The sequence below is a fragment of the Adelges cooleyi genome, unplaced genomic scaffold (assembly GCF_023614345.1).
Source record: "Adelges cooleyi isolate 19-005CV unplaced genomic scaffold, UGA_ACOO_1.1 ACOO_flye_CR_arks_rails_tigmint_CR_PRNA_803, whole genome shotgun sequence".
NCBI classification, from domain to species: Eukaryota; Metazoa; Arthropoda; class Insecta; order Hemiptera; family Adelgidae; genus Adelges; species Adelges cooleyi.
Genome location: NW_026096518.1, coordinates 1 through 18,838, shown reverse-complemented (window position 1 = coordinate 18,838; position 18,838 = coordinate 1). Strand labels below are relative to the sequence as shown.

General features: G+C 31.8%; 1 long non-coding RNA gene across 1 annotated transcript; it reads right to left on the bottom strand.

The window, feature by feature from the left end:
• Window positions 1–14,785: 14,785 nt before the first annotated feature.
• On the bottom strand, window positions 14,786–18,026 carry LOC126845977 (uncharacterized). The gene is made up of 5 exons (XR_007686846.1): window positions 17,875–18,026; window positions 17,602–17,647; window positions 17,436–17,512; window positions 15,760–15,908; window positions 14,786–15,687 (listed from the first exon to the last, which is right to left on the bottom strand). It is a non-coding gene; the product is annotated as an uncharacterized LOC126845977 (long non-coding RNA).
• Window positions 18,027–18,838: the final 812 nt, after the last annotated feature.

Below are 18,838 nucleotides of genomic sequence, written 5' to 3'. Positions count from 1 at the left end.
TACTTACTCGCTCTACGATGGCTAGTTTAGCTTCCAATTCTTCTATCCGACCGGCTGCTTTGGCTAAGTGGTGTTCGGATATAGCTTGAACGGCTCTAACCACGTGAGACTTAGCTCTCAAGTTGGCTTTAAGTTCAGCGATCTCCTCTTCTTTGGCCAAATCTAATACAAAAAAAAAAAAAAAATACTAATAATGAAATACGGTTTATTTTCCAAACCCTCCCTGATAAACCTTGTCGAATATATTGTACTTACCGCCCTTGACCATGTTCGCAATGTCGCGTTCAAGTTTAAGTGCAAGTACACTGTGGTCGGTCACGATTGATTGGCATTGTGCAGCTTTTGCGACGATGCCAGTTAAACCGGCCTTGACCACCTGCAGTTCTTTTTTCAGCATTGCGTTTTCTTTCTGGACTTTAGCATTTTTCATGCGCAGTCTTTTCATTTTTAGCTGGCCGCGTACTTGAAGCAGAAAAAAAATTGTTCAAAATTAAATTTTTACAGTTTTTTTTATTTTAATATTTACCATTGCGTTTGCGCTTGACAGTCACCAGTGTCATTTTAAGACTTTGATTTTTGTCCACAAGTTTTTTGTTGCCGTTCTTGACATGGGCCAAATTCGATTCTAGTCCTTTTAATTGATCTTTTATTTGGTCTCGTTCTTGAAGCACATCATTTATATTTACCTTTTTCAAATAACTCTTTTTTAAACTTTGTTTTTTTTGAAACTTGAATTTTGGAAAATATTGTACTTACTCGCCCTACGATGGCTAGTTCAGCTTCCAATTCTTCTATCCGACCGGCTGCTTTTGCTAAGTGGTGTTCGGATATAGCTTGAACGGCTCTAACCACGTGAGACTTAGCTCTCAAGTTGGCTTTAAGTTCAGCAATCTCCTCTTCTTTGGCCAAATCTAATACAAAAAAAAAAAAAAAATACTAATAATGAAATACGGTTTATTTTCCAAACCCTCCCTGATAAACCTTGTCGAATATATTGTACTTACCGTCCTTGACCATGTTCGCAATGTCGCGTTCAAGTTTAAGTGCAAGTACACTGTGGTCGGTCATGATTGATTGGCATTGTGCAGCTTTTGCAACGATGCCAGTTAAACCGGCCTTGACCACCTGCAGTTCTTTTTTCAGCATTGCGTTTTCTTTCTGGACTTTAGCATTTTTCATGCGCAGTCTTTTCATTTTTAGCTGGCCGCGTACTTGAAGCAGAAAAAAAATTGTTCAAAATTAAATTTATACAGTTTTTTTTATTTTAACATTTACCAATGTGTTGGCGCTTGACAGTCACCAGTGTCATTTTAAGACTTTGATTTTTGTCCACAAGTTTTTTGTTGCCGTTCTTGACATGGGCCAAATTCGATTCTAGTCCTTTTAATTGGTCTTTTATTTGGTCTCGTTCTTGAAGCACATCATCTATGGCTCGATTGCTTTGCAGAACATACCTGGCTTCGTCGCATTGGGCCTTTAACCCAACGACAACGTTAACAAGCTGTTGCCTGTTAAAGTTTTTGTTGGGTTGTATGCCCAATGCGACGCATAAATTCTCTACGAGCCAATCCAACTGTTTTCCCGCCTCTCTCAATGGCTCCTGGTCCTTCATTTTGTGGTCTACAGCTCCAATTGCGTTTGACATTGTTGAAGATACAGTTATAGTTTCGAGTTCAGTCCAAGAACTAAAAATCGAAGAATATCTAAACAATTAATATAGCAAAGAAAGAATTATGCCAAGACTATAATGAAGTCAAAAATACTTTTGTTTGTTATAAATATAAACACGAAGCTTAGTGTTGACAACGACGCTTGTAAACGGATAAATTTGAACCAACAAATTGTTTGTCAAATTTATTTAAAAGCTGTTTCGATTTTAAATTAGAACCCCCCCCCCCTAAAAAAAAAAGTTATTGTAGATGTCTACATTCGGTGTGCGCTGGACAGTAATACAAGTATAAATGAATTTGACTTCGGATTTTTGGAAAAATTGTCTATAATGTTATAGCCCCGTTGTTAATCTGCTTTAAGCTCTTAAAAAAGTGGAAAAAAAGACAAGGTTACATTTCGTCTACCACTAAGGGTACAATTATTATTGTATTGATAAATACATAATAATATTTTATGTAAGAAATAACATTCACACGATTCATCAAATCAAAACATATTTTATTAGTACAATTATAACATTTTTTTTACAAGTACAGTATGATTTAAATTGAAATTGAATTAAAGATACATGTTTTGAACGTTTTACATTAACGAATAAAGTATAACCAAAATAGGTGTAAATGATTGAAAACAAAAAATTTTAAAAATGATTTCCAATGCAATTGTGCAGTTAAAAACCCACTTTTCAACATGTTGTTGTACAGCAGTTTTGCAAAAACATGGAAATGCGAACGCTATAGTCATTGATAAACTTTATGTAAGATTGATATAAATCGAATTCAAGAATATCTTTATAGTACAGTTGAATTTCACCAATTACAGTTGTTGCTTTTTTCGATTGGCGCTGAACCGGGTGTGTCGAATATTCTAATAGTGGGATATTTAAAACACGGCATAACCTTTTGTGTTCATGTTGGAATTTTCCAGACATATAGTCTGTGTTTTGTTTAAAATAATCTGCACCATGTTTCAAGATGATACTGTTGAGTTCACAGAAGACATCGTCGTCGTTTAAGTGTAACGCATTAATAACGCGCGGTAAAACCATTTGGAAATCTTCAATCAAAAAATCAATGTCTCCGTCTGTATCATAAGCGGCTAGTTTTGGCCTTGAGCTTATCATACGACTTATTTGCATCAGGAATTCCCACGTGAGTCGTACCAACATAAATCTAAATATGCCAACAATGATAATGTTAAGATTGCCAAACATGAGTAATCCTTGCAACCCACTGTTTTTGGGAAACTTTATACAACAATTCATCGTTTGATTCAATGCATTCCAAGTGTCCGAATCCACGAGCGAAGGCGAATACAATTGGAATCTGTTGATGACCGCATTTAAGCAGGTCGAATCTGAGAGATATGTTTTCCCTTAGCTGTTCATTGGATAAACTAGAGAAATCGGGTCCCAACTTTTCGGTCTTATAGCCACTTTTAAATGAACTCACTTGCTTCCACTGTGTTACTAGTTTCCCATGCTCGACCTGTTCGACATCTTTGCACAACAGCGGCTCGTGTTGGATCATGAAAATAATTACAAAGAGTACACAAAATGTTGTGAAAATCATTTTCAACGTAATGTCGCTTTCCAATATAACACAAGCCAATTTATATACCTTGAACAAATTTGCCTTTCAGTGGCAAAAATATGTAGAATCCAAAATTGTTTATTTTATTATCTGAGTGGAAATACGATTAGTTAAATAGATTTAGTTACAGTCCATTTTGGTTATAACATTAATCCGTTTAAACTGATGTTGTGCATTTTTTGTGTCTTCATCGAACAAATAATCCCCCCCTGAACCGGTTAGTTTTGTTTATTTTTACAATATAACATGTTGATAAAACATGTTAACTGAAATGGCTTTTATACTCATAGGAAAAATTTTTTAAATCATAAATAATACCTTGAAACCTTTTTTTTTGTAAATATTGCCTATACAAAACTCCTTAAAAACGGAAAACTTAAAGTAAACTTAAATTTAAGATACTGTAGATGAGGCTGTTGTCGAAGATGAAGAGGGTAATGCCAAAGATGAAGAGGATTATGCCGAAGATGAAGAGAGTACTGGCGAAGATGAAGAGGGTACTGACGAAGCTGGATCAGGTTCTGTCGAAGATGCAACGGATTTTGTCGAAGATAGACGGGGTACTGACGATGATGACTAAAAATAGTAGTGTATTACGTAATATTTGATATTATGTATTGTGTACCTACTATATAATATGTTTTGAAAAAATATATTTACTTCAATATTACAAGAATAATCGTTGTACTTAATTTTGCCTGGCCCAATATATCATAAAATCTTTCTTTTGTGTACTATAATGTAAACTCAAACAGTCGCCGCTAATGTAGTAGATTGGCAGTACGGAAAGCCAAAATGTCGGTTGGTACTGATCAGTTAATACAGGTCTATTAACTCATAAATGATATAGCTAACTCACACAAAGCCTTAACAAGCCAAATAGAGTCTGTAAAACTGTTTTTTTACTACTACTACTAACTGTTTTAGCTTCGATGCAAAGCGAGATTGGTTTTACTCTGATGTGGGCTTTTTTTTTATCTGTATACACTGTAACTTTTTTAATACTGGACCAATTCCTTCGAATAGCAGCTCTATAAATCACAAATTTTATCTAGTTGGTACTTTGGGGAGGTAAAAGTTGAAAAAGTTTACTTCTTTACAGACGAAATTTGAAAAAAACAAAAAAAAAACCGTACGAGTTTTTAAGTTACAGTGTATACAGATAAAAAAAAACCAGTACAGTGGGGTCGGAGCATAGTGGGGACGGAGCATAGTTGCGTCGGGGCATAAACGTGACGGGGAGGTCACAGGTTTACAGGAATTTTTAAATCTGAAAATGATAAAATCACTTTCGAAAAAACGCTTCGATGCAAATCGGTAGTTAGTATTCAAGCCAGTACAGTCCAAACCAAGCACAGTATAAACCAGCAAAGTTAAAAGTTTTAAATGAAGGTTCTATATTTACAAATGAGCATCAAAGCGTTTATTTGAAAGCGATTTTATCCGAGAGGACTAGTACAGTAGAGTATTGGCATAATGTTATCATAGCAATGAGGAAACGGAGAGGTCACAGGTCTACAGGAATTATTATAAATAAAAGTGATAAAATTGAATAAAATCGCTTTCAAATAAACGCTTTGATGCTCATTTGTAAATACAGAACCTTAATTTAAAATTGTCTAACTTTGCTGGTTTATACTGTGCTTGGTTTGGACTGTACTGGCTTGAAAATACTAACTACCGATTTGCATCGAAGCGTTTTTTCGAAAGTGATTTTATCACTTTCAGATTTAAAAATTCCTGTAAACCTGTGACCTCCCCGTCCCTACTATGCCCCGACTCAACTATACCCCGTCCCCACTATACCCCGACCCCACTGTACTGGTTTTTTTACTCGTGATTTTTCGTGTAACCCAATGATTAAATCCTACATTCGTAACCGTCGATCGGTTACCACTAACCAGCAATCCCTATTTTCTTTCTGGTTATTGAAAATACAGTACATTTTTAAATGAAGTCTTTGGCTGCTATGAGAGCTATACTAAGGACTGGGGGTCTAAGGCATGGAACATGGGCCCCCTAGTTACTTTTAGAGATTTGTACAGAAAATATTTGATGATGCATCTAACCTATATTTTAGGCTTTTGAGTATTTAAACCCAGTTTTGAACGCAATTTAGAGTTGAGTTTCAGTAATATTTAAAACTGATTTTGAGTAGTTTATGTACTGAATAATTTACATACACACGTTAACCGATTGTAAATTGTGTTTCATAAACCAACGTCATATTATTCCACGCTAAGAAATGTGTCAAACAGATATTTTATCGATGGGTAGGTTTGAATTGAAAATCTAATCGTTTGCTGGTAAAACGAAATTGTTTTTGTGTTTTCTGCTGCTGTTGTCGATAGGATTGTTCTTATTTGTACAAATGTTTTGAATGCGAAAATATTTCACTGAACACAAGTATTTTTTGGTCTAAATAAGTCTGTACCTACCATATGCATATTGTTGTATTTTTCGAGAAGGCGAGAAGGTATTGGTTTTACTCTGATGAGTGTTTTTTTTTATCTGTATACACTGTAACTTTTTTAATACTGGACCAATTCCTTCGAGTAGCAACTCTATAATTCACAAATGTCAGCTTGTTGGTACTTTGGGGGAGGGGGGGGGGGTAAAAGTTGAAAAAGTTTAATTCTTTACAGACGAAAGTTGAAAAAACCAAAAAAAAACCGTACGAGTTTTTAAGTTAGAACTTTTACTGGCTATAATTTCAAAAAAAAGAGTCGGATCGAATTTAAATGTATAAGAAATAATTATTTGATATGCCCACACTCGTCAGTTGTGTCAAACTTAAACTATACCCATTTCCCACCCCCCTAGGGGGGTACAAGTTTTTTTGTTTTTCGGGGTTTTTAGCCGTAATTTTAAGACCTTTGAGTTAAAAATTTGTCAGTAGTTGGAACTCATATGTATCCATAACATATTAAACGGGTGAAAAATTCGGCACTACAGATTTTTTTTAATTGCCGGAAAACTGTGTTTTCGCAGATTGCGTATATTTTAACAAAAACACCTAAAATCTTTAAAAAAAATTTATCAAATCATTAAAACAATTTTATGTATATCTATGCAGAATGATACTATTAAGTTTTGTGCTCAAGTACCACTTTTGACTTTAAGTTTGCACAAATTCAATTTTTTTTTTTAACTAAAAACCCGGTGTACCAGATGTGAGAAACGAACAGAAACTAAAAACTATCAGTTGGTAACGTCTATCCGTGTTAGGTTTGGTTAGGGCCCTTTGGTCGTTACCATAATTTGTGTTTATTACATGATATCACAGACGACTAAATCGTGTAGCTGATTATAGTAGACAATCGATTTATCGGGAAAAGAACCTATCCATGTACTTATTAAGACACACTTAATGATTCTGATACAAAAAAACCACTGTCGTTATCTCGTTATTTTATCGCCTGCGTTATATTACCCTACCGAAGGTCAACTATAAGTATATGAGGTCCAACTAGCTGCAAATTATGAAGAGGACTGTTGTTTTTTGGATTCAGATTAAGTGTTGGTTTTTATGCAGTTTACCGCCCCAAAATGTATTTTTTATTACACAATTTTTTTAAAGGAAAACTATTGTTTTGCATATTGTTATACTGTTATTCATTTAAAGTGATTCACGCTTGATTGTTTAAATTATCTTCTATGAGATATGTAATCTGCTTCGTGCTAGTTTTAATTTTTTAGTTTATAATTTTGTATAAAATATTTCATTATTTTATTACTGTGTTCAAGTTAAGATACATTTTAATAGTATTTAAAAGTCATGAATGATAGTACTTTATTTTATGACTAGATCAAATCTCGTGACCATTTAACATCATGATACTGCTGCTATACTATTATAACAGCAGGTAACAGCCGACCACTAGTAGCTATACACGTTAGTAATATTTAACTAATAAGTAATATATGTAGGTAAAATTTATTGTTTTCTCCATCACAGTACCAGTATACGATTTATTTCAATTTAAATGTAAGAAAATCAATTTTTCTTTAGAAAATAACATGAAATTAATATACAGGATGGGATAGTAAAACGGCGAATTTCTAATGTCGTCGAGTAGTCAGTAGTCGATTACCAATAGTAGTGATTGCACTACGTAGTTATTATTATATTAACTTCAAATTTATTAAACATTATTATATTGCTAACGTATTGGATTACTTATTGTAATATTAACCAATTACTCTATAATACTTTTCTTATAATTATTATATATATATATATATATATATATATATATTATATATATATATATATATATATATATATATATTACAATTAACTAAAAAGTGTTCAACTTATTAAAACCTACTCCTAGTTTTCCGTTACAAACGTTGGTCGTTTACGGTGTTTTGTACGCGGTCATCCGACCGGTGCACTACAGTGATAATTATTATGATTATTGCGTTTGATTTTGGAAATTGGGCGCCAAAACCAAAATAGGACTCCGACCGGTCACACTACTTATTATGTAGACGATTTGAGGGGAAAAAATGAAAAAAAATTCGCCTGTCGCCAACTAATTTTGGAATAATTGAGTTAAATTAAAAAAAATAAACACCAGTACCTCAATAAACTACAGCACCGACTAAAACGACCAAAGGGCACCGGTCTCACTACTTTTCGGTTTACCCAAGGCGGTTGTGAATCACAACACGTGTTGGCAATATAGTAACGTTTACCGAAACCGGAGACCTCCGGTTTGACGGATTGACTTGTAAGTATACCGTCTTGAAAAATAATTGACTTGAGCGACGATTGACGGCGGGTGAGCACACCGCGGCACACGTGATCCAATAATACATAATATATTTTGTCAGCCAGACACCGCACAGACTTATATGTAGACCTGTGTATATAGTTCCAAGTATATAAGTACTTGCACAAGACCGGTGACGTGTTAACGTATACAACGATTTGTTTTTAAAAAATCGATCAGCACATAAAAAAACACCACGACGTCGTCGTGTCGGCGATGATAGCGTATAATCCTCTAAACAATATTTCCTTAAAATAATATTACTATGACGTATCTTAGGACAATCTTAAGATCATGGGCCGTCGCGTACTACCGCACAGCTGAAAGAATATTGTGACCCACACTGCAAAAGCAATTACTTTGGGTAAACAACGATTTAAAAAGTTGTTGTAACAAATCGAGTTTCGTTTGCTTAGAGTTGTTTTCTACTCAAATCTTTAATATAAACATGGCAAGATGTTTTTTAATGTACGGTTTTAATACTAACCTAACCGCCACCACGTGGTACAGGTAGGGTTAAGCGGGCGAATGTAAAAGCGTTTTTTTCAAATGTCAGTAAAAGTATTGAGTTAAAAAGTAATTGTCGACGGTATCTAAAAATAGCTTCACTACATATGTTCTGTTGTATAACGGTATTAATAAAAACGATCCGATAACATGCGATATTTCTACAAAATATATTTGCATAAAAAAACAAACCAGTAAACTTGTGAAATACAAAATCATTTTATGATTGTATAAGTGTTGTATATGTGTATAAGACGGGTTACGCACCATGGCTGTGGTGTACAGCTGCTTGGAGTATATACAATTATTTTATACAAAAATAATATAAGTTATGTGAAAATTGTTAATGTATGATAACATTATATGATATGTGAACGTTTCAAATGAATAACGATATAAATTACAATGACACTGACGATTATCCATACTAGAAACAGCGGCAGAAATACCATGATAGTCAGTAGTTTCAGGAACAGTGCATAAGAAGTCAATATAAGTATCAAAGGTGCAATAGCCGTGAGTAAGAGTACCAGTATGACAATACTAGCAAAAATCAGCACAATAGCTACTGCACTGACCACAACTCCGTAACACACCTTTGCGAATAGGCCTTTGCCCATTTCTCGGATGCCAGTCAGAAAGGTCGTTCCAACAACCTGTTAAATAGATTTAAAGAATACAGCGATAGAGTTAAATTCAACAATTAATTTTAAACTTACAAGTTCTGGTCGGTGGGGTAGGTATATAACTGTTAAAAACAAAATAATATGTAAATTTCTATGAGAAGTTTATTACCTGTGTGTCGACCTGCAGGATCGGCAAATTTGGTTTTCCAAATTCAATAAGTGAAGTTCTGTCAAGGTTTTTGACTTCGGGCAACACCATGCCAAAACCCGGGTAGGAAATCATATGTACACTGCAGTGTAAATGGCGGCTGTCCATCGTCAAATTCCAACTGACTTGTTCTTCCTTATATAACTTTTTGAGAGAGGTATTTTATATTTTAATAGATTTCAGAGAAACTTTTAAGCACAAAATATTTAAATTTCTATGAGAAGTTTATTACCTGTGTGTCGACCTGCAGGATCGGCAAATTTGGTTTTCCAAATTCAATAAGTGAAGTTCTGTCAAGGTTTTTGACTTCGGGCAACACCATGCCAAAACCCGGGTAGGAAATCATATCTACACTGCAGTGTAAATGGCGGCTGTCCATCGTCAAATTCCAACTGACTTGTTCTTCCTTATATAACTTTTTGAGAGAGGTATTTTATATTTTAATAGATTTCGGAGAAACTTTTAAGCACAAAATATTTAAATTTCTATGAGAAGTTTATTACCTGTGTGTCGACCTGCAGGATCGGCAAATTTGGTTTTCCAAATTCAATAAGTGAAGTTCTGTCAAGGTTTTTGACTTCGGGCAACACCATGCCAAAACCAGGGTAGGAAATCATATCTACACTGCAGTGTAAATGGCGGCTGTCCATCGTCAAATTCCAACTGACTTGTTCTTCCTTATATAACTTTTTGAGAGAGGTATTTTATATTTTAATAGATTTCAGAGAAACTTTTAAGCACAAAATATTTAAATTTCTATGAGAAGTTTATTACCTGTGTGTCGACCTGCAGGATCGGCAAATTTGGTTTTCCAAATTCAATAAGTGAAGTTCTGTCAAGGTTTTTGACTTCGGGCAACACCATGCCAAAACCAGGGTAGGAAATCATATCTACACTGCAGTGTAAATGGCGGCTGTCCATCGTCAAATTCCAACTGACTTGTTCTTCCTTATATAACTTTTTGAGAGAGGTATTTTATATTTTAATAGATTTCGGAGAAACTTTTAAGCACAAAATATTTAAATTTCTATGAGAAGTTTATTACCTGTGTGTCGACCTGCAGGATCGGCAAATTTGGTTTTCCAAATTCAATAAGTGAAGTTCTGTCAAGGTTTTTGACTTCGGGCAACACCGTGCCAAAACCCGGGTAGGAAATCATATCTACACTGCAGTGTAAATGGCGGCTGTCCATCGTCAAATTCCAAATGACTTTATGTAGTCCTGATTGGCTCATTGTTCCAATCAACACAACGATCATCAACACAAAAACCGTAAAATACAGTTCATACATATTGTATTAGCTGTAAGAAATCCTTCGAAACAGGAAAAATTAGCAAAAACGGTTCGGAGAAATATGTTGTTTTACACTGAAATGGTGCGGTGATACAAATGTAATAACAGTTACGTTATAAACAAGCCGTTTTTAATACACATGTTACCTATATTAGTAGTATTTGCCAGCATATATAAATATATAGAATGTTTTTTTTAAAAACATATGTTCTACTTTTTACCGTTAAAAGTTCCGAAGTGTATTTTACACTTGTTGTAGGTATAATATGTTAGACCTATCTTCAGACTTATAAGAAAGCCAACGCTCGGTTGAGGCTGTACATAACAAATCTATTACAATTTTGAAATCCCCAAAAAAAAATATTAATCATTGTCAATGGTGATTTGAAATAATCTATTGGTATGATAGAAGCCCAGTGACACTCAAGTTTATTTTAGTAATATCCTACGGCCGGGGAAATCATCGGTTCAGAAACAATAATTTTTATAAATAAATGTGTGATAATTATTCTAAAAAAAAACCTTTTTGAAGAATGTGCATAATATTCTATTTTTGGACTTTGGTAAGTACAAAGTTGATCGTCTGTCTACAATAGTAACAAGTCACTTTATTTCTAGGAAAATATTAATATTTTGAAAAACCGTGATTTCGTATTCTTTTTGGTTCATATTTTACTATATTTTTCAATACTGTGAAAATTCTTAACTTCATCCCTTATACGTTAAAAGATTAGTGACTTCATTTTTCCAAATGAGAACAACTATTTTTAACTCGATACAAAAGCAGTAAAAAATTAAATTTTACTATCGTCGTTAGATTTTTAATTTTCATTAATCGGGTCGTTACTTATTACGTTTTTAAGTCTTGAAGTTTTGATCAATATTCCTTTGGGATTTCAACACAGGTAGCATTTTACTTGCTGTTAAATAATATTATCAACCCCGTCGTCCGTCGTTAAAACCGATAACCAGACACTAAACACTCACTACATATTTTTGAGATTTGAGATAATATTATGCCCTGGCTACTAAAGATTTGGAAATGTTACCATCATCAATGAACATAATAATATTATTTTTCCAACCAAAAAAATCCATAATCAATGCCAATAAAACCCATATCGTTATTATACATTAAAAACCAAACGAATAGATTACAAAATATGTTATTTTATAAGGTTTGAAATGTTGTACACAAAGACTTACATAATCTATTCACATACATTAGTAATTTCATTTAACTAGTATACAACTTAACTATTAAAATGATGCAAGATAAAACAATTTTTTTTCGAATATAATTTATTTTAATTTAAAATTTCCCAAATCTAAATATACTATGAAAACTATCAATCATCTAATTATTTTCCTTGATTTGATCATCAAGGAGATAGACTGGATTGTCATATTTGTCAACTTCATAATAATTTCCATCAAAGTATCTGTATTTGAAGTATATGCGGTTTATAGCCGATATACAACAATTTATACCATCGATACCAGAAGTTACTAAATATAAAGTTGGATTTTCAATTGCTCTGAATAACCTTATTAAACGACACATGTTGAGATAAATTGCAAAATCTGGATCTTTTTCACCTAAAAAATACAAAAAAATTAAATTTTGCTCATTCGATATTAAAAGATAAAGTCTCATCTTTATGTTACTGTGTAATGCATCTTTGAATTAAGTGTATTTTAAGAAAAATCCAGTATCCACGTTGTTAACGCTCCATAGTTGTATTATTATTAATTGATTAATGTATACAGAAAATTATACATAAAATGATAAACAAATTTGATATGCATATTTACTTATTACAGTACGGATTAATTTTTTTATAGCTGGAAGAGTTGATAGTCTTCTTTTTCATCTCAAATTTGTCAGATTAGTGTCATTAAAATCGGCTTAAAAACAAAATAATAAAAACAAGTTTAAAAATATCTTGTTGCTAGTAGCGTGATATAGTTGAATTACATTTTAAAGAACTACAATTTTGCCAATTTTTGTACAACTTACCATTAGTACCTAAAAGCTACTTTATTGAGAGGAAATTCTAAATGTTAAATACTCCAACTTTAGGTATTACCGTCGAATTAGTTCCAAATTTTTATAGAACTTTGAACAAATTGAATTTTTTAGAATACATTTTTATTAGTGCATAACCATTATACGTTATGATTAGCCTAAAATATATAATAAAACCTCACCCTGAAAATTGTTTTTTTATTTCTATTTTTTGAGCGTAGCAATGAGACTAGTCTTACAGAAATTCTAAAACAAAAACTTGCCCCCTTTTGGTTGAACTTGTTCATAATTAACCAAGCTATACCTCTATAATATGCATGTAAAACTGTGATTAGTGGTTACCTTCGTTTATCTGAGGTGCTTCGATACCTATAACCAAAAAATAAAGCAAACGATTATACAGTTAAAAAAAAAATCAAATTTTATTTTCCATTTATAACAGTTTTTCTTATATTTGGGGAATACTTAGATAAATTATTCAACCTAATACAATGTCAAAACTTCTAGCAGCCGCGTTTAAGTTAATGACTTTTAATAAGTTTTGAGGAACCATCCAAATCTTAAGAAGGCATCGCAACGCCTATTTTTAAGGAGTAAAGTATAGGCAATTTTTCACAAAATCTTAATTTAAAGGTTAAACTGTGATGTGTAACTATTAGTTCAATAACTAAGACTCTATTTTGGTAGTTAATTTGTTTTTTGGACTATCACAGCATCCTTGAAAGCGATTTAAAAATGTTTTTTCATCTCTACATGTTTAAGCAGACTGAAAATATCTCGATTAATTTTGGTTTTAGAGTAACAGCACCTATTATAATATTGAAAGAGACGCCCTCTTAAGGAAAAATCATAATATAAGTATACAACTTTGAACTTTAATAGAATATTTATCGTATTTATTGCAACCATACAACTATTAAATTTAACCATTGTTCGTATGAAAATGTAGGTTTTCATATTTTATACCTGTTACAGAATATACAGAGTGAAACTCATTTTCTCGGAAAATATGAATATTTTGAAAAAACGTTTTTTCCTATTCTTTTAGGTATATGTTTTACTACATTTTTCAATGCTTTGAACATTTTTATTTTCATTCCTTATACGATAAAAAGGGTCTAAGTTCACGTTTTCAAATGGCAACATATGTTTTTAATTCCATAAATTTGTAGGCAAAAAATTTTAAAATATTTTATCGTTTGAATTATTCATTTTTATCCATTTAGTCGTTAGCTACGACTTTGTACAGATATTACATTTTTTCTTAAATATTGTTATATTTCTTTGGTTTTCCAAAGACCGGGAGCCAATAAAATACTTATTTATGATCACATTGTCCGATAGATGAGTACACAGATAATCAAACACAATAAAATGTTTTGTGATATTTTGGTTGACCAGCGATTCATATTAATTATAGATTACCGACTTTTCTAACACACCGTCATGACAGGTAGGTTGACAGCGGCTAACGAATGGCTATTTAACTACAACAATTAAAAACCATGGTACAAGTAGGTTGATAACTGCTGCTATGATGATAATACAAAATATTATTATCATTACTTAAAGGTTTAGTAAGCGATGGTTTAAAAGAGAACGTAATGTCTAGAAGCCGATAGGCTAAAATATCGAATGTCTGGTGTATTGTAGATACCTATAACAAAAATGTATCAAACGTAGTACGTTATGTCTTGATATTGGTTGAATTAAAATCCTTATTTGTTCAGAAATCACCGTCTATGCCATTACCCGATAATGACGTACTGTACGTTTAGAATGTAAATATCAGCATAATGCATTAAATATGTATATTAAAGGTCTGGTGGTTTAACAGAAGTTCAAGTGTTTAAGAACTCAAGAGTAAAAAACATGAATGAAATGTCTAGAGGTCAATCTGTATATAATAAAACTTAAAAGGGAAAGAAGTGAAGAGTGATAAAAACATTATTTGGATTTTTTATTGACTATTTGATGACAGTGCTTATAAAAACGTCCAAAGAGAGGTTAAATAAAATGTCTCGATGCAAACCTTTTAAGTTTTTAGATCTGGAGAGTTACATAATATAATAATAAAAATATTCAGTGCATCAAATCAAATACCTATATTATTTTATACTTATCCAGTGACATATTTTCTATGTAATAGATAAATTAATATACATTCATATTTTTTAATCCATATATTTAAATCCATAAATTGATATTTTTTTAGATGGCTAACCAATAGTTCATCCTACTAAATGATCATAATTAAAAATTTCAATATAATTTTATTTTTCATTATGTAATATCAATTTAAAAACAATTTTTTTTTTATTTGAATGATATGTTGAAAATCAAGTATGTGGTGTTGCTTACTTTACGGGCTTGGTAAGCAATGGTATAAAACAGAAAGAAATGTTTAGAGGTCAGTCGGCTAAATGTGTGGTATGGTGTTTTGCGAAACAAAACTTGTTTAAGTGTAGTACCTATACTATATAATATGTCTAGATATTGGTCATTAGAATCGTAATCTGTTGAGAAATCATATCTATGTCAGTATTTGGTATTGTACGTTTAGAATTAGAATTAGAATTTAATCATGAAAGGTACACGCGGTATACTAAAGAGGTCTGCTGGTTTGTCAGAAGTCCAAAATTGTAGAAAAATTATATGTTTGTGTATCCTGTGAACTCAATAGTAAAAAACAAATGAAATGTACCTAAATTAGTTATAATAGAATGAATAGCACAAATTATAAGTTAATCTAATCTAACCAAAGTGTAATATTCGAATTACAGTACAAAAAATATTGAAAATGCATCTTGAAATATTTTACATCAACAATCATACATACAATTATTTAAAAATTGGCAGTTAAAAATGTAAATAAGTTATTAGTTTTATAATTTGCTAAATGAGTTTGTAACATCAACAAAGTGATCTTGCATCCAATTTGACATTCTTATCATTTTTCGGCAGGCATGGAAATCAACAGACACTGTAAAAATTTAAATATATGCGTATATAGTTAGTATATGTTATTTATGTATAAGAATGTAATTAGACATACCAATACTGGTCGTTTCCAACGGTCAAAATATTTGGCTTGTATCGGTATCACCGATTGACAGTCTTCTCAAATTGGTGAATCCAACGTAGAAAAATCAAGTGGTAACATTAGAAAGCAAACTATCCGTTAATCAACATCAAAATGAATAACTACTGAAACAAAAACTCTGATCAATTAATAACCTAACCTAACCGTTGAAATGAAAGTGATATTAATTTATCGATATTAGTTACGTTAGAGCACTACCATATTTAATTAATTAATAAATATAAGAGTTTAATTTAATTATTTAAATTGGTGTTAATTATTTGTAAATTCAATTTAATTGCCTACAACAATGTCGTATACAGTATTAACTCGATACGCACAATGTGATACCTTTTAAAGATGTTATACTAGGATCCTTTTAAGTTGATCAAAGCCAATGCCCAGCCGTTTAAACCTTCCGGAACTATACTTCAGCCAGACGACTAACCCACACTAAGTAGTAATCAACCAGACGCCTAATACGGGTTTAATCGTAATTAGGAACTATATTCAATTATACCTAGTGCAAGATTAATGCCTATTTCCGTAAGTATAGAACTTTAAAGAATAAAGACTATTTGCAATTTTGATCACTAAAAAGGTTGTCCTAGCACACGTTATTTAAAAGGTAAACTTTAACTCTTAAAAATGAGACACTAAAGGTAACGTTAATAAATAAATACGCAAGTCGAAAATATACTTTAGAAATAAAGTATAATGGCACAAAACAACAGTCGATACAATAAGTTCTCCACCTAGTTAATGCTAAGCGGAGAGACGCCTTTGGCTTGTTTTACATTCACCTTTTATAGTCAAAAATAGTTAATATTGTTTTGCTTATTTTACATTAAGTTAATGTGGGTCATTTGAATGATTTGCCGAATTGGCATTATTGTTATACAGTACATAATATTTCATTATTTGAACATATAATTTGTTTTGCTTAATCTATTTACTTAAATTCTACTCTATACTACAACAATAACTGACTAAAATTAAGACACACCCTTATATTAACTTTTAAGTGTTTAGATATGGACAGTTACATAATAATAATAATATTCAGTGCATCAAACACCTGTATTATTTGATACTTTACAGAGACATATTTTTAGATGGCTAACCAAAAATTAATCTTACTAATAATTGAATGTTAAAATAATTTTATTTTTCATTATGTATTATCAATAAAAAAAAATAGCAATAGCAAATTGTTTAGGGTGAAGTGAATACTTCTATAAATAATGAAATAGTAAATGAAATGTTAACGTGCCTCAGATATTATAATATTAATCACCTATTAAATGAAAAATTAGTTCCAATAAAAATGATTTGACAATATTATTATTATTATTAAGTTATATCTACACCAACAGCAACTAAAAAAAAGAACTTATACAATAAACTCCTTTAAAAAACGGTCTAACAACACAGAATGTTGAACGCTAAAATAATATGTCTGAAGGCAATACTTTATGTCAATTAATGTATATAATTTTTAAGCACACAAAATTAGCCCCAGGTGTTATTTAAATTATAAAACAAATGTATAATGTTTTACTCATTAACAAAGTATCTAATCATTGTGCAAATATTATTATACACAAATACATGGGTAAATTAAATGGATTTAAGAAGAGATGCCTGACCTTAACCGCAGAGATTTTTCGATGGCCGCAGGAAAATCAATTGTGGACTTCATGAGACGCCAGAACTTCCACAACGCCTTTAAAAGTATAATAATAATAATAATTAGTAATTGTAGTATTTGTCATATTCAAATACAGAGTAGATAGATAGAATATTAATGCTTACCGGTAAACGAAAGTGTCGCAGAGTAGGTATACCCATTGGGAACAGCCTAAAACAATTTATGCACATACATAGAAAATAAGTAGGTAGGTAATTACAAATATATACAACGGAAAAATATACAAACAACGAAAAAATAATATACCGCTACTATCACATGCCATAGCGGTGTTTATCAATCGTTTGTTATATTAATTTTTTTAAGACACGACTGCGTCATAAGTTCAATAGAAATTGAGACGACGATGAAATATTAAAAACGTAATGTATACATACCTACAGAACGTTACTTTTTCAACTCCAAAACCCAACCGCAAACACTGACCATAAAAAATACTTTTTCCGTTAATATTTAAGACACATTTCACGTTTATCCGTTCGGAGATAAACAACACGACCGCCGCATGCGGTGCGCCGTTATCAATGGCCCAGACGAAATCCGCGGCGGCTATGACACCGTATATCTGGCCGTAGAAAAAATGAACAGCCGCCGGACGCAGCCTGGAAGAAACGAATAGCCTACCAGTAACGTTTTATTATTATAAGGATATACACAACAAACGCGTAATGAAAACACCAACTGACATGACCGTTTCAGACCCACGGGTATAATATTTGTTAAATATTAAAATACAATTTTACCTTCAGAGTGGCCATGTTATTATGTCTTCGAATTTTTGCCGTAGACATTTGACATTTTTTTCAAATAATTTTTTACATTTTCTCAAATAATTGGTTAAAACAGCTGGCGATTCCAATAATTATTTCCTCTTTTTCCTTCTCGTTGGATGGTGTATGATATTACTGTCTGATAGAAAATACTATCTGCAAAAATAATAGTGCACAATGTTTTTTTTTTAATATTTAAAAAAATAATAATACAAAGCATAACATAATTTATTGATAGGTACACGATTATCCAGTATCTATGGATGATGTATGTTAACAAATATTTCTTCTAGAATTTATTGATATTAAATCACCTTATCGGTTTTTTGTGTATAATTAATTGCTGAATTAACAAAACTTTGAAATATTAATGTATCTGTTTAAAATACGATTGTCATATTTCTATTTTATTTGTATTCTATGGGTAATACCGACTAACAGTTGATTAACTACGGATTTATTCTAAGTTTGTATCTGTAGGACATCATTTTCCTAAATATACAATAACAAACGTATTTACCCGTATTGTAGTCGTTTTAACTTTTTCGTTCCATTCCACAATCACTATTAC